The following is a 15597-nucleotide window of genomic DNA, read 5'->3' as shown; positions in this document are numbered from 1 at the left end:
CAAAAAATGTTGCTGTTACATCAACTTGTATGGATTAGCAGCTTGAAATGAAGGACAAACACATTTTCAAGTCTGAAAAATAAAGGAAAGCTCAAGTAAGTACGCATCAGATAAATGATATAACATCAGGGCCTGTTTCCACACTGGAAGTAATCTAGTAAATCTAGCTAGTAAATCAGGAAGTATCACCATCCAGGATGTTACACCTTCCGAGGGCTAAATTTAGCAAATAGACTTGAAAACAAAGGCAACTCCATATTGCTACATCAGTGCTCCAATGTTTCAACAGCAAATGCACTATATTGACAACTTTAGGTAATGAGAAAGTTTAAATTAGACCCAATAAAGAACAGAGTAAGAAGAAAGCGTGTGCAATATGTTCCATGTAGCAACTTCTTCCCATTTCTACTCATGCTTAAACTTTTGTTTTTTTAATACATAGCACAAGTATTGCCTTTAATTTCAAAGTATTAATTGGCTGGATTTAACAAAACACAATATTTTGCAGGATTTTTGCACAAATGAGGCAATGCCACTTAGTCCATATAACTATAAGAAACAGGAGCAGAAATTTGGCCATTCAGCCCATTGAATGGCACAGCAGACTCAATCACAGCTGGTATGTTTCTCAACCCCCTTCTCTCATTTTCTCCCTATAACCCTTGACCCTCAGTCTTAAATATTTTCAATGGCCTGGGCTCCACAGCTTTCTGTAGCAATGAATTCCATAGATTCACCACTCTCTGACTGAAGAAGTTTCTCCTTATCTCCATTCGAAAAGATCTTCCCTTTATACTGAGGCTGTGCCCTTGGGTCCTAGTCTCTCCTATCAATGGAAACATCTTCCCAACATCTACTCTGTCCAGGCCATTCAATATTCTGTATGTTTCAATTAGATGCACCCTCATCCATTTCAACTACATCAAGTATAGACCTAGAGTCTTCAAATGCTTTTCATTCTTGGGGCTATTCACATAAACCTCCCCTGAACATGCTCCAAGGACAGTACATCCTTCCTGAAATATAGGGCCCCAAAACTGCAGACAATAGTCCAAATGTGGTATGACCAGAGCCTTATAGAGCCTCAACTAAGTCCCTGCTTTTATATTCAAGCCCCCTCAAAATAAATGCCATCATTGTGTTACAAAGTTGTGGGTTAACTATACCTTTTAAGAGTGTTAATACCTAGCAGTGACAGCACCAAATGTTCTCAATAAGACACAATATAACATGTGCTCCAGCTACTGGAGTAGCTGGTTGCCTGGAAACGACAAAGAACAGATTCAAATTAGGTCAATCAGTTTAAATTATATCCAGAAAAATACCAAATTCCAATCAAGCTTGAATTGAGTATATTGACATTCTTAAAAGCCAACGACACAATCCAATGCTCTGGGATATGAGACCAGGGAAATATTGAACAGTTGGAGGAGACCTGCCAAGCCCCAGCATGTAAAAGACTGCCTGAAAAATAGCTCTCTTAAAAGTACCTTTCTCGATCAGTAACCTGTGAAGGAGAATCTCTAAGAAGAAAAGACGACACAGGAAGATCCAAATAGAAGAACCGAAAGCTGCCTGGTTTTGAGGTAAAAAGTCTTGTCTTTGGGCGGCACGGTGGCACAGTGGTTAGCACTGCTGCCTCACAGCGCCAGAGACCTGGGTTCAATTCCCGCCTAAGGCGACTGACTGTGTGGAGTTTGCACGTTCTCCCCGTGTCTGCGTGGGTTTCCTCCGGGTGCTCCGGTTTCCTCCCATCATCCAAAGATGTGCAGGGTCAGGTGAATTGGCCATAATAAATTGCCTGTAGTGTTAGGTAAGGGGTAAATGTAGGGGTATGGGTGGGTTTCGCTTCGGCGGGTCGGTGTGGACTTGTTGGGCCGAAGGGCCTGTTTCCACACTGTAATCTAATCTAATCTAATCTTGTAAATCTTAATTGAGAGTTTTATCGGACTAGTATTACAGAAAGGAAGGTAACAGATAGGTTAGAGTAAGGAATTGGAAATAGTTGTTAGCTATTTCTTCAAGTGTAGCAGAGCATAATTAAAGTTGTTAATTTTTACTTTAAATAGTTCTTGGCCACTCGAATTTTTAAAGATTACTGCTTGGGATAAATCTTTTCTGTGTTGCTGGTTTAAATTAAGCAGGAGGGTTTGCCCAGTGTCATAGCAGTTTGGGGGTTCAGGTCCATGATTTGAACTGGTTCAGACAGATTTGGGTGTACAAAAAATTCCAGCAGATTTAAACACTTGAACGTTAGAGCCCTAGATCTTTAAACAAAACGTACATGAGACAATTTGTTTAGTTTCGGTGACTTGTGGTTGAATAATTATAAGTGAGAGAAATGGCTCTTGAAATGGCTGAAGAGGTTCTGGGATTTGAAGATGATTCTCAAATTTGCCAAGAAAGTTTAGAAGAAAAGAAAAAGGCCATAATTTTCGAATTAGCAAATACGTTAGATTTGTGTTTAACTAAGGACAAAAGTTACTCAAACACTTAGGTGTATCAGAGAATCAGATAAGTGCAGTAGAGCTGGAAAAACTTAAATTACAATAGAGGAAAATGGATTTAGATGATAAACAGAGAGAGGAAAGAGGCAGAGAGAAAGGGAAAGAGAGGAAAACGGAGGGGGGGGGGGAAGAGCGCGGGGAAGCGAGCGCGGAGGGGGAGAAGAGAAAAAAAAAGAGAAAGAAGGTTCTTAGCTGAGCAAAGAGAGAGAGAAGAAAGGGAGAGACAAAAAGAGAGAATTTGAATTTGAGAACTTGTGACTTAGTCAGCAAAGTCAAGTTAACAGAATGGAGATAAGAACAGAAGGTAGTGATATGTATAAATATGAAAAATCCCAGCAGATTTAAACACTTGCAAGTTAGAGCCCTAGATCTTTAAACAAAGCATAGGTGAGAAAACTGCCGCATTTTGATGAGAAAAATGTTGAAGTCTTCTTTATTTCATTTGAAAAATCAGCTAGGCAGATGGAGTGGTCCAAGGATTTATGGGTAATGCTAGTTCAGACTAAACTGGTAGGCAGAGCTAGTGAGGCATTTGCCGCACTGTCAGATGAGGTGTCAAGAGATTATGAAGAGGTTAAACAGGCTATTTTAAGTGCTTATGAATTGGTACCAGAATCATATAGACAGCAGTTCAGAAACACAGGAGGAGGAGCCAGGTCAGACTTATATTGAGTTCAAAATAATGAAACATCGTCATTTTGATAATGGGTGTGTGCTTTGAAAATAGATCGGACCTTTGAGCCTCGAAGAGAGATTATTCTGCTGGAGGAGTTTAAAACACACTTCCAGAGATGGTAAGAATTCACATGAAGGAACAGAAAGTTCAGGAAGTGAGAAGGGCAGTAGAATTAGCAGATGAGTACATGCTGGTGCATAAGATAAACTTCCGTCAGAATTGCATCCTGTGAGGGATAGAAGTTGGGAGGAGGGGAGATCTTACACTACGAAACCAAGAATAGACAGCACTAGTAAAAAAATACTCAGGATAAAAAAAAGCCCAAGAGGGTGGAAAGGAGGGGAAAGGTCTCAGGTGTTTCCACTGTGGTAAAGTGGGACATGTAAAGACACAGTGCTGGTTGTTAAAGAAAGGTGCAGTGGGAAAAAATGTGGTAAAAGAAACTGAGGCAGTGTCATTAGTCAAGGTAGTAAAGGAAAACCCCAAGAGCTGAGCAGCTGCAGGAGAGTGCACAACGTAAGCAGAGGCAGGGTATGGAGTTAATACCTGATCTCTACAAAGAATTTGGCTCTGTGGGTAAAGTTCACTCAAAGAGCAGGGGACAAGGACAAGAAGTTATAATTTTGAGAGATACAGGATCTAACCAGTCGCTGATAGTAAGGGATGAGCGAATATGCACTCTTTCTGATCTGTTAGCCGAGAGTGTGGTAAGCTGTGGGACAGATGGACAGAAATTTAGCATTCCCCTATGTAAGATCAGGTCTGAGTTCCAAGTTAATTCAGAGAAGTTCGAGTGGTAGTGGTTAACAGACTGTCAATTCCAGGAATTCCGTTTATTTTTGGGAATGATTTATCAGGATCCAAGGTAGGAGTGACACCCCTTGTTGTGGAGAAGCCCAAAGAAGACCAAGAAACTGAGTTAAAACAGAAATATCCTGGTATTTTCCCAGACTGTGTGGCAATCAGATCCCACTATCATAAGTCACAGCACGAAGTGAAAAGTAAAGAGAAAAATGAAGGTGTCGAGGTTCAGTTAGCGGAAACCCTGTTTGAAGTAATGGTGCAGGAAAGATGTGAACAAGCAAAGGGTCAGACAGTACTGTTTAGTCCTGAAAGGCTAAGAGACTTGCAACAGCAAGACAAGACAATAAAATATATATACGTGGACGCATACTCTAAAAAGGAGATGGGAATAATGGGGATAATCTGGGAGATTATCCTCAGATGGAAATGGAGACCATGGCAGGTTAGTGCAGAGGAGAAATGGGCCGAAGTACACCAGATTGTGTTGCCGGTAGCTTGCAGACAGGAGGTGTCACGCGTAGCACATGAATTACCTGTAGGAGGTCACCTAGGGGTATGAAAGACCCAAGCTAAGGTTTAAAAATATTTTTATTGGCCTGGAATGCACAAGGATGTAATTAACTTTTGCCATATGTGTCATACATGCTAAATAGTAGGTAAGCCAGAGGTGGTAATAAAACCAGCCCCTTTGTTGCCAGTTCCCACATTTGAAGAACCTTTCACACGGGTTATACTTCATTGTGTAGGTGCCCTCCCGAGGACTAAACGTAGGAACCAATACTTGTTAACCATAATGGATGTGTCTACCAGATTTCCAGAGGCAATTCCATTACGGAATATCAAGGCAAAAAGGTGGTCGAGGAGGTCGCAGCTTTCTTCTTAGAGTATGGGTTACCCAGAGAGATTCAGTTGGTCCAAGGGTCAAATTTTACTGCTAGGCTGTTTAAGGTGTTTATGGATAGCTTAGTTATACAGCACTTTAAATCCAGTGCGTATCATCCTGAATCCCAGGGAGCCTGAGAAGGTGGCATCAGACCTTGAAGACCACGTTGAGAGCATACTGTCAGGATTACCCGAATGATTGGGATAAAGGTTTCCCATTCATATTGTTTGCCATTAGAGATGCCCCAAATGAATCTACTCAGTTCACTCCTTTTGAGTTAATATTTAGTCATGAAATGAGAGGCCTTTTGAAAGTTGGAGATTTCATACTTTGATTATGTATTGGAGGTGAAGGAGAGATTAAACCGAGTAGATGAGTTAACTAAACAGCACCTAAAGAGGGCACAGTATAGAATGAAGCAGGTGGCAGATAAAAGCTCGGAGACTCTGATGTTTTCCCAAGGAGATAATGTATTAGTATTGTTACCAGTGATTGGAGATCCCTTCAAAGCCAGGTTTAGTGGTCCCTATCAAATTGAGAAAAAGTTGAGTCAGGTGAACTATTTCGTAAAGATGCCAGATAGAAGAAAAAGGAATCAAGTATGTCATGTGAACATGTTGAAACCATATTATACTAGAGAGAAAGAACTGGAGAAACAGGTGTTAGTTACTGCCGAGCAGAGTGAGGAATCAAATCCAGATGACGTGGATTTTGATGTGCTTCAAAATAGTATAAAAAACGAAGTCGTCCTTGAGGAGTGAGATAGGTTAGTAAGTCTCAGGAGCATGGAACACAGTTGAAAGATTTGTTATGCCTGTACCAGGACATATGTAAGAATCAGATAGGGAGGACTAATGCTATTGTACATGAAATAGACCAAGGAAATACTGCTCCAATAAAACACCACCCCTACTGGCTTAATCCTTTCAAAGCCAGAACAGGTCCAGATGGAGGTGGAGGCCATATTCGACGAGGACATCATCAAACCAAGCCAGAGTGAGTGGAGTTCGCCGATCGTCTTAGTTCCAAAACCGGACGGGACTCAACGATTCTGTGTGGATTACCAGAAGGTTAACGCCATTACAAAATCAGACTCATAGCCAATTCCTAGATTGGAGGACTGTATTGAGAAAGTCAGACATCACCAGGTTGGACTTACTGCATGGTTGCCGGCAGGTACCTTTATCAGAGACAGCAAAAAGAAATTTCTGCATTCGTAACCCCAACTAGGCTATATCAGTTTAAAGTGGTGCCCTTTGGAAAGAAGAACACGCCCGCCTCATTCTAAAGATTCATGAACAGACTTGTGGCTGGGTGAATCAACTGTGCAGTCTATTTGGATGATGTAGTGATTTTTAGTAAATCCTGGAAAGATCACATGGTACAGTTGGCAGAGCTCTTTGAACGATGGTAGGGGATTTTAACTTTCCAAACATAAACTGGGACTGCCGTGGTCTTAAGTTTTAGATGGAGGGGAATTTGTTGAGCATGTATATGAAAGTTTTCTGATTCAATATGTGGATGTTCCTACGGGAGAAGGTGCAAAACGTGACCTACTTTTGGGAAATAAGGCAGGGCAGGTGACTGAGGTGTCAGTGGGGGAGCACTTTGGGGCCAGCGACCATAATTCTATCAGTTTTAAAATAGTGATGGAAAAGGATACACCAATTCTAAAAGTTGAAGTTCTAACTTGGAGAAAGGCCAATTTTGACAGTATTAGGCAAGAACTTTCAAAAGCTGATTGGGGGCAGTTGTGCCCAGGTAAAAGGGACAGCTAGAAAATGGAAAGCTTTCAGAAATGAGATAACTAGAGCCCAGAGACAGTATGTTCCTGTTAGGGTGAATGGAAAGGCTAATAGGTGTAAGGAATGCTGGATGACTAAAGAAATTGAGGGTTTGGTTAAGAAAAAGGAAGCAAATGTGAGGCATAGACAAGTTAATCGAATGAATCCTTAGAAGAGTATTAAGAGGGAAATCAGGAGGGCAAAAAGGGGACATAAGATAGCTTTGGCAAATAGAGTCAAAGAGAATCCAAAGGATTTTTCCAAATACGTTAAGGACAAAAAGGTAACTCGGGAGAGAATAAGGCCCCTCAAAGATCAGAGCTGAAAATGTGTTGCTGGAAAAGCGCAGGTCAGGCAGCATCCAGGGAACAGGAGAATCGACGTTTCGGGCATAAGCCCTTCTTCAGGAATGCTTTCAGAAATGAGATAACTAGAGCCCAGAGACAGTATGTTCCTGTTAGGGTGAACTCCTGTTCCCTGGATGCTGCCTGACCTGCTGCGCTTTTCCAGCAACACATTTTCAGCTCTGATCTCCAGCATCTGCAGACCTCACTTTCTCCCCTCAAAGATCAGCAAGGCGGCCTTTGTGTGGAACCACAGGAGATGGGGGAAGATACTAAACAAGTGTTTTGCATCAGTGTTTACTGTGGAAAAGGACGTGGGAGATATAGAATGTAGGGAAATAGATGGTGACATCTTGAAAAATGTCTATATTGCAATGGAGGAAGTGCTGGATGCCTTAAAACACATAAAAGTAGATAAATTCCCAGGACCTGAACAGGTGTACCCTAGAACCCTGTGGGAAACTGGGGAAGTGATTGCTGAGCCCCTTGTTGAGATATTTGTATCATAGATAGTCAAAGGTGAGGTGCTGGAAGACTAGAGATTGCCTAATGTGGTGCCACTGTTTAAGAAGATTGGCAAGGACAAGCCAGGGAACTACAGACCAGTGAGCCTGACCTCGGTGGTGGGCAAGCTTTTGGAGAGAATCCTGACGGACAGGATGTACATGTATTTGGAAAGACAAGGAATGGTTAAGAATAGTCAACATGGCTTTGTGCGTGGGAAATCATGACTCACAAACTTGACTGAGTTTTTTGAAGAAGTAACAGAGGATTGATGAGGGCAGTGCGGTGGACGTGATCTATGTGGACTTCAGTAAGGCATTCAACAAGGTTCCCTATGGCAGACTGATTAGCAAGGTTAGATCGCATGGAATACAGGGAGAACTAGCCATTTGGATACAGAACTGGCTCAAAGGTAGAAGATAGATAGTGGTGGTGGAGGGTTGCTTTTTCAGACTGGAGGCCTGTGACCAGTGGAGTGCCACAAGGATTGGTGCTGTATGTTAAGGTAATGTGTTTAAAAAGTAGAGAAATAAATCAAGCTATCTTTTCATTATGATAGTTCATTTTTTCTTAAGGGAGAGGTGTTATGAAGTTGTGGGTTAACTATACCTTTTAAGAGTGTTATACCTAGCAGTGACAGCACCAAATGTTCTCAATAAGACACAATATAACATGTGCTCCAGCTACTGGAGTAGCTGGTTGCCTGGAAACGACAAAGAACAGAATCAAAATCAGCTAATCAGTTTAAATTATACCATGAAAAATACCAAATTCCATCAAGTTTGAATTGAGTATATTGACAATCTTAAAAGCCAACGACACAATCCGATGCACTGGGGTATAAGACCGGGGAAATACTGAATAGTTGGAGGAGAACTGCCAAGCCCCAGCATGTAAAAGACTGCCTGAAAAATAGCTCTCTTAAAAGTACCTTTCTCGATCAGTAACCTGTGAGGGAGAATCTCTAAGAAGAAAAGACGACACAGGAAGATCCAAATAGAAGAACCAAAAGCTGCCTGGTTTTGAGATAAGAAGTCTTGTTTCTTAAATCTTAATTGAGTCTTTTATCGGACTAGTATTATAGAAGGGAAGGTGAAAGATAGGTTAGAGTAAGGAATTGCAAATAGTTGTTAGTTGATTATTCTCTGTTATACTTTAAAAAATAAAGTTGTTAATTTTTACTTTAAATAGCTCTTGGCCACTCAAATCTTTACAGATTACTGCACGGGATAAATCTTTTCTGTGTTGCTGGTTTTAAATTAAGCAGCAGGGTTTGCCCCATGTTGTAACAATTGCATTTGCCTTCCTAACTACTGACTCAACCTGGAAGTTTACCTTGAGAGAATCGTGGACTAGAACTCCCAAGTCTCTTTGCACTCAGATTTCTGCATTCTCTCCTCATTTAGAAAATACTCCATGCCTCTATTCTTCCTAAGTGCGTGACTTCACATTTTCCCATGATTTAATCCATTTGCCAGCTCTTTGCCCCCCCCCCCACCACCTGCCCAAATGATCCTTCTGCAGCCTCCCCATCGCCTCAATGCTACCTGTCCCTCTATCTATCTTTATATCATCGGCAAAACTAGCCAGAATGCCCTCAGTTCTTTCATCTAACTCAATGTATGAAGCAAAAAGTTGTGATCCCAACACTGAACCTCACAGAACACCACTTGTCACCGGCTGCCATTCTGAGAAGGACCCTTTTATCCCCATTCTCTGCTTTCTTCCAGACAGCCAAGCTTCTCTCCATACTAGCACCTTGGTTATAACAGCATGGGCCCTTATCCTACTCAGCAATCTCCTGTGTGGCACCTTGTCAAAGGTGTTCTAGAAGTCCAGATCGGTAACATCCATTGGCTCTCCTTGGTTTAACTTACTCGTTACTTCCTCGAAAAATTCTAGATTTGTCAGGCATGACCTCCCCTGGATGAAATCATGCTGACTTTGCCCTATTTTACCATATGCTTCCAAGAATTTAGAAATCTTACCCACAACCAAGGTTAGGCTAATTGGTCTGTAATTTTCCATTTTTTTTCCTTACTCCCTTTGTGAACAGGGGTTCCACGTTCGCGATTTTCCAGTCCTCTGGAACCCTCCCGGACTCTAGTGATCCCTGAAAGATCACCACTAATGCCTCCACTATCTCTTAAGCTATCTCCCTTAAAACTCTGGGGTGTAGTCCATCTGGTCCAGGTGATTTATCCACCTTCAGGCCATCCAGTTTTTCTAGCACCTTCTCTGTGGTGACAGCCACCATACTCAACTCTGCCCCCTCATTCTTGAATTTTTGGGATATTACTTGCATTGTCCACCGTGAAGACTGGTGCGAGATAATCATACAGTTCCTAAGCCATTTCTTTGCTCCTCACTATCACTGTCATTTTCCAGCAGCCGAATGTCCACTTTTGCCTCTCTTTTATGTATCTCCTTTATGTATCTAAAGAAACTCTTACAGTTTTCCTTTATATCATTTGCTAGCGTACTGTTATATTTATACTTCTCTCTCTTTTTTTTTGTTGCTCTCTGTTGGTAAGTTTCCTAATCCTCTGGTTTCCCATTGCCTTTCCCCACATTATATACTTTCTTTTTCGCTATCCCTGACTTCCCTAGTCAGCCATCTTGCCTTTGATATGCTTCTTTTCCCTTGGGATGAATCTCTGCTGGGTCTCCGGAATTATTCCTAGAAACTCCTGCCAATGTTCCACTGTTTTTCCTGTTAGGTTCCTCTGCCAGTCAATTGTATCCAGCTCCTCGCTCATGCCTGTGTCGTTGCCTTTATTCAGTTGTAATTCTGTTACCTCTGATTCTATCTTCTCCCTCTCAAATTGCAGAATAAATTCAATCATATTATGATCACTGCCTCCTAAGGGTTCCTTCAGCTTAAGCTCCCTTACCAAGTCTGCTTCATTGCACAACACTAAATCCAGTATTGCCTGTTCCCTAGTGGGCTCCACCACAAGCTGCTCCAAAAAGCCATCTCATAGACATTCCACAAATTCCTTTTCTTGCAATCCTGATTTTCCCAGTCCATCTGCATACTGAAATCCCCACGATCACTGTAATCTTGCATTTCCTACACATCTTTGCTATATCCTTGTGGTATGTTGTGTTCCAGCTCCTGACTACGGTTTGGAGCTAACTCCAACTATGGTTACTTTTATCTTTGTGGTTCCTCAATTCTACCCACATGGATTCTACACGATCTGACCCCAATTCATTTCCTGTTATTGATTTAATTTCATTTCTTACCAATTAGGCAATCCCACGTCCTCTGCTCACTCTGCCAAGTCCTTTCCAAAACTCCAACACTAAAACATTCAAACGGGCAAAAGCAAAGGGTCCAAGAAAGTCGATTGTACATGGTCTATAAACCATAATATGGAAATTCAGCAATGAAGGCTGTAAGCATTTGCTTACTTGTAGTTTTTCCCCCAAAAATGTGCCAGTTATGGTAGTATCTGCAATAAGAGTGTGAGCATTCTTCAAACACAGAAGGTGGTATAACTCTAGATTTTTTTAAAATGAGTTCTTCAAATCAAAAAATGAACCTGTGTCAGACATGCAATTTTCCTTCATGTTGGGTAGAAAATTGAAGTAGCATTCCGAAATGAGAAACCATCTTTCCAAAATTAGTAAAAATCTTGTAATTTTCATTCTCATATGAATTACATAAATATGAACTTGATTTTATATTGAACTGCAACCTTTGAACACCATAGCATTTACACCATGCTTGGCAGGAACTAAAGCTGTGAACTTACCACTGAGGAATAGGAAAAAGGAGAAAGCAACACCAACACTCACAACAATTCAATTATTGGATTTTGAGAGGCAGAGTACAAGATAGATGGTTAAATCACTGAGCAAGGTAGCAGTGAAACCAGTGCCTGAACTGATCCTTGTTGGAAATTTGGAGGATTATTTAGTCAAAACCAAATGGAAAGATCCTCATTACTTCAAACTTCAGCGTCTATAGGAAAACAACACTTACAGACCAAATATTGAACTACAGAAACAATTACCCCAACACCCACACATGAACCTGCATCAGAACATTGTTTCAACGAGCCAATACACCCCGCAGCACAAAAAAAACTATGCAGAGCAGAGGAAAATCACCTATATCGTGTGTTCAAAAAGAATGGGTACCCAATGAACACAGTCCGCCGATTTCTCAGCAACAAACCCAAACAAGTAGACAAAACACGTCCAGAAACTCTAGCCACTCTCCCCTACATCAAAGACATCTTGGAAATGACTGCCAGACTACTCAGACCCCTTGGAATCATGGTAGCCCACAAACCCATCAACACACTAAAACAGCAGCTAATGAACTTGAAAGAACCTATACAATGAGCAAAACTAATGCCATTTACAAAATACCGTGCAAGAACTGTAACAAACACCACATTGGACAAATAGGCAGAAAACTAGCCACCAGGATATATGAACACCAACTCGCCACAAAAAGACATGACCCTCTCTCACTGGTATCCTCACATACGCATGAGGAAGGACACCACTTAGACTGGGACAATACATCCATCCTAGGACAAGTCAAATAAAGACATGCACGAAAATTCCTAGAAGCATGGCATTCCAACCGGAACTCTATCAACAAACACATCGAGTTAGACCCCATGAGAAAAGGAACAGGAAGTGACTTCACCACAGGAAATGACATCACTAACCCAAAGAAACCCAAACATATAAATAGAAAGCAGTAAGTTTCTGCATTGCTTCGCGTGAGGTCCACTGAAGATGTTACCTGGTAAGGTAATGAAACATCTGGAAATGAACCTTTCAGCTCAGCAAGCAAACCTACATCCAGGTCTATATCTCAGAATACCTAGAATTTGAAAATTCTAACATGCCTTTTTGTTCATCCCAGCAAAAGTGAATGACCCCTCAACATTTCATCACTCTTGGGGAGGTGGGTAGTAGGAATTTTAAAAAAATTGGTAAATTAGTAGCACTTGAGCTAGAGATGCAAGTTAGTTTTTGTTTAAAATTGTAACATTTTGCAATACAATTTGTTTATATTAATCCCTGAAGGTTAGAATTTATATTTGAAAAATTAAAAGTCTCTGCTGTGGATTACACAATATAAATTCTGACCATTTCACATAAGGACTTCAAATTAATTCAAATTCAGTTTCAAGCTACCTTAAAGATGTATCCTGGCAGCCAGATTCAAGTGATAAATAAAGCTCCAATTTCATTAGAAAGCTAAGAAGCATGATAGCCAAAATTGATACCAACACTAAAGGCTTTACACAATCTGGCACTATGCACTCCAAAACAAATTACTGATATAAGGATACCCCCTAAAGATGCTGTCATTGTTATTTGCGGCTCCTTAAACAGCATTGTCTCCAGGGCAGGAATGCACTGAACTGGGACGGACGTGAGATGTTAAGGGGTTAACTTGTTCTGCTGGCCTGTAAGGAATTGGATGCCCCGGGGTTGGGTGGTATGTCTTTGTCTTGCAGATACAATGTAAAACATTTACATTGCCATCTCTGACTAGTCAAAAGTAAATTTGCATTGTCATCTCCCTCATTCATAATCAATAAGAACATTGCAGTTGGAATTCTGACCGCACCCCATAGTTTAAAAAAAAATGACAACAACAGATCTGGTCATTAAGGGATGACTCACATTACATTGTTTCTGGAGATGAAAGGTCACCGCACTGTGTCTTGAGTGGCATGCGAGGATGTGGCTGGGGGGGCGTTGTCTAGTGGGTATTACTATGATGTAAAGATTTTGTATAAAGGAAGGACTGTTCCCTTGTTCAGAGAGCTTCTCTTGACACGCTTCGCAGACATTGTGAAGAGTGTTAAGTGATCCTCCAAAGCTTGCACTTGCTTACTAAAATTTTGGTTGTTCATAGAAGTTGGCATATTGTAGTTGCATCAAGTGTTTAAGAATGTCAACAGAAAGAACACTGCACCCTCAAATTAGCTGATATCCTCCATCTGAAGCATCTCCACAAGGATAGAAGTCTTGTCAGTTTTGTTAAGTATTTAACTACCCTTATCCAAGAATTCAGAGTTCTCCATGGAGTAGTGTGCAAGGACAGACTGGATTTTGTTTTCAGGTTGGAGTTTACTGATGATGATTTTGGATAACTGGCTTGTTTCCACTGACCTTGAAAGGGGGTGGAGTTGACACTAAGTCCTGGATTTAAGGACTCGACTGGTGAAATTTTTTTTTTTCCACGAGAGGTTCCTGGGGATTCGCTCTACTGCATGGACTAGTAATTTCTGTTGTTATAATAATTGTACATTGTGTGTCAATAACTTGCTTAAATACTGGCTGTCAAATTCTGATGAATAAGTTGGTAATGCCTACTAGATGGTTATCATGGAATGATAAAAGGAGGGAATGAGATGTTAAGGGGTTAATTTGCTCTGCTGACCTGTAAGAAATTGGATGCCCCAAGGTAGGATGGTATGTCTTTGTCTTTCAGGTACAATGTAAAAGATTTACATTACTTCAGAATGGTCAGAGATGGCAAATTAAAGACAGAGTTAGGAAGAGCAGTCTTTAGCAGGTAGAATAAAGGAGAACCCCTAAAGCTTTCTATAGGTATGTGAGGAATAAAAGGATGAATGGGTAGAAATAGGGCCAGTCAAAGACAGAAGTGGGAAGTTGTGTGTGGACCCTGTGGAGATCAGAGACATGCTAAACGAATATTTCTCGTCCGTTTTCACTTAGGTAAAGGAGAATATTGTAGAGGAGAATAATGAGATACGGGATATATTAGACTAGAAAGGATTGAGGTTAGTAAGGAGGAGGTGACATCAATTCTAGAAGGAGTGAAAGGAGACAAGTCTCCTGGGCCAGATGAGATTTATCCGAGGATTCTCTGGGAAGGGAGGAGATGTTGGAGCTTTTGGTCTTGATCTTCGAGTCGTCATTATCTACAGGTTTAGTACCAGAGGACTGGAGGAATGCAAATGTTGGGCTCTTGTTCAAGAAGGGTAGGAGAGATGACCTAGGTAATTATAGACCAGTAAGCCTTACACCTGTTGTAGGAAGAGTTTTGGAAAGGATTGTAAGAGATAGGGTTGCATAATTTCACAGCAAGGATTAAACACCTACTGTGAACTTTTCTGTGACTATGTGTTCCTGCAATGGTACAATTGGTATACTATACAAGTGGAGCTAATTGAGCAAGTTGAAACTAGAAAGTTAGAGACACAAACACAGGAAAAGAGACATAAGTGAGTAGTTATTTTCAGCAGAAATTGTTTATTTGCAGAGGTTGCTGAGACGTTTGAAATGATAAATCAAAAGCATCACGGCTTGGTATGGCAACTGCTCTTCCCAGGGCTATAAGAAACTATGGAAAGTCGTCAACACAGCCTAGACCATCACACAAGCCAATTGATTCCATCTACACTTCCCGAAAAGGCAGCTATGTCAATGACCCCTCCCACCCTCATCTATGCCGACCAGATATCCTCACCTAATCTAGTTCCATTTGATTAGATTAGATTTAGATTAGATTTCCTACAGTATGGAAACAAGTGCTTCAATCCAACTAGTCCACACCGACCCTCCGAACAGTAACCCACCCAGACCCATTTCCCTCTGACTAATGCACCTAGCACTATGGGTAATTTAACATGACCAATTCACGTGACCTGCACATATTTAGCCAGGACTTGGCGCATATCCCTCCAAACTCTTCTTATTCATGTACCCATACAGATGCCTTTTAAATTTCTAATTGTACCAGCCTCCACACTTCCTCTGGCTGCTCATTCCATACACGCACCACCCTCTGCATGAAAAGTTGCCTCTTCGGTCCATTTAAAATTTTTCCCCGTCTTCTATAAAAAAAATCAAAACTTCCTTCTGGACTTGTCTGTAAAATATTTCAAAACTAACACATGCATGCCTTTGACCAAAGAGGCAGCGGGGGCGGGGAGTCAGTGCATTTCTTGTTTGAGATTACTATACTTGTTTAATGGACAATATGCAATGCACCAGTGTATGATACTGGAATAAACGTTAATGTTACAACTGTAATACTAAAATGTTTCACCCAGCATTTTACATATTGCTGAGTGCTTCATATATT

General features: G+C 41.0%; 1 protein-coding gene across 1 annotated transcript in view; it reads right to left on the bottom strand.

Annotated features, from left to right (window-relative positions):
* The window catches only part of abhd13 (abhydrolase domain containing 13), a 33140-nt gene that overhangs the window by 3588 nt on the left and 13955 nt on the right, over positions 1–15597 (bottom strand). The window lies entirely within an intron of this gene.

This window comes from Chiloscyllium plagiosum, unplaced genomic scaffold (genome assembly GCF_037043375.1).
Source record: "Chiloscyllium plagiosum isolate Xiang-an unplaced genomic scaffold, Cpla_swu_hap1 HiC_scaffold_6, whole genome shotgun sequence".
In the NCBI taxonomy this organism is placed as follows: domain Eukaryota; kingdom Metazoa; phylum Chordata; class Chondrichthyes; order Orectolobiformes; family Hemiscylliidae; genus Chiloscyllium; species Chiloscyllium plagiosum.
Note: the sequence above shows the minus strand (reverse complement) of the source record. Positions and strands in the feature narration are given on the sequence as shown.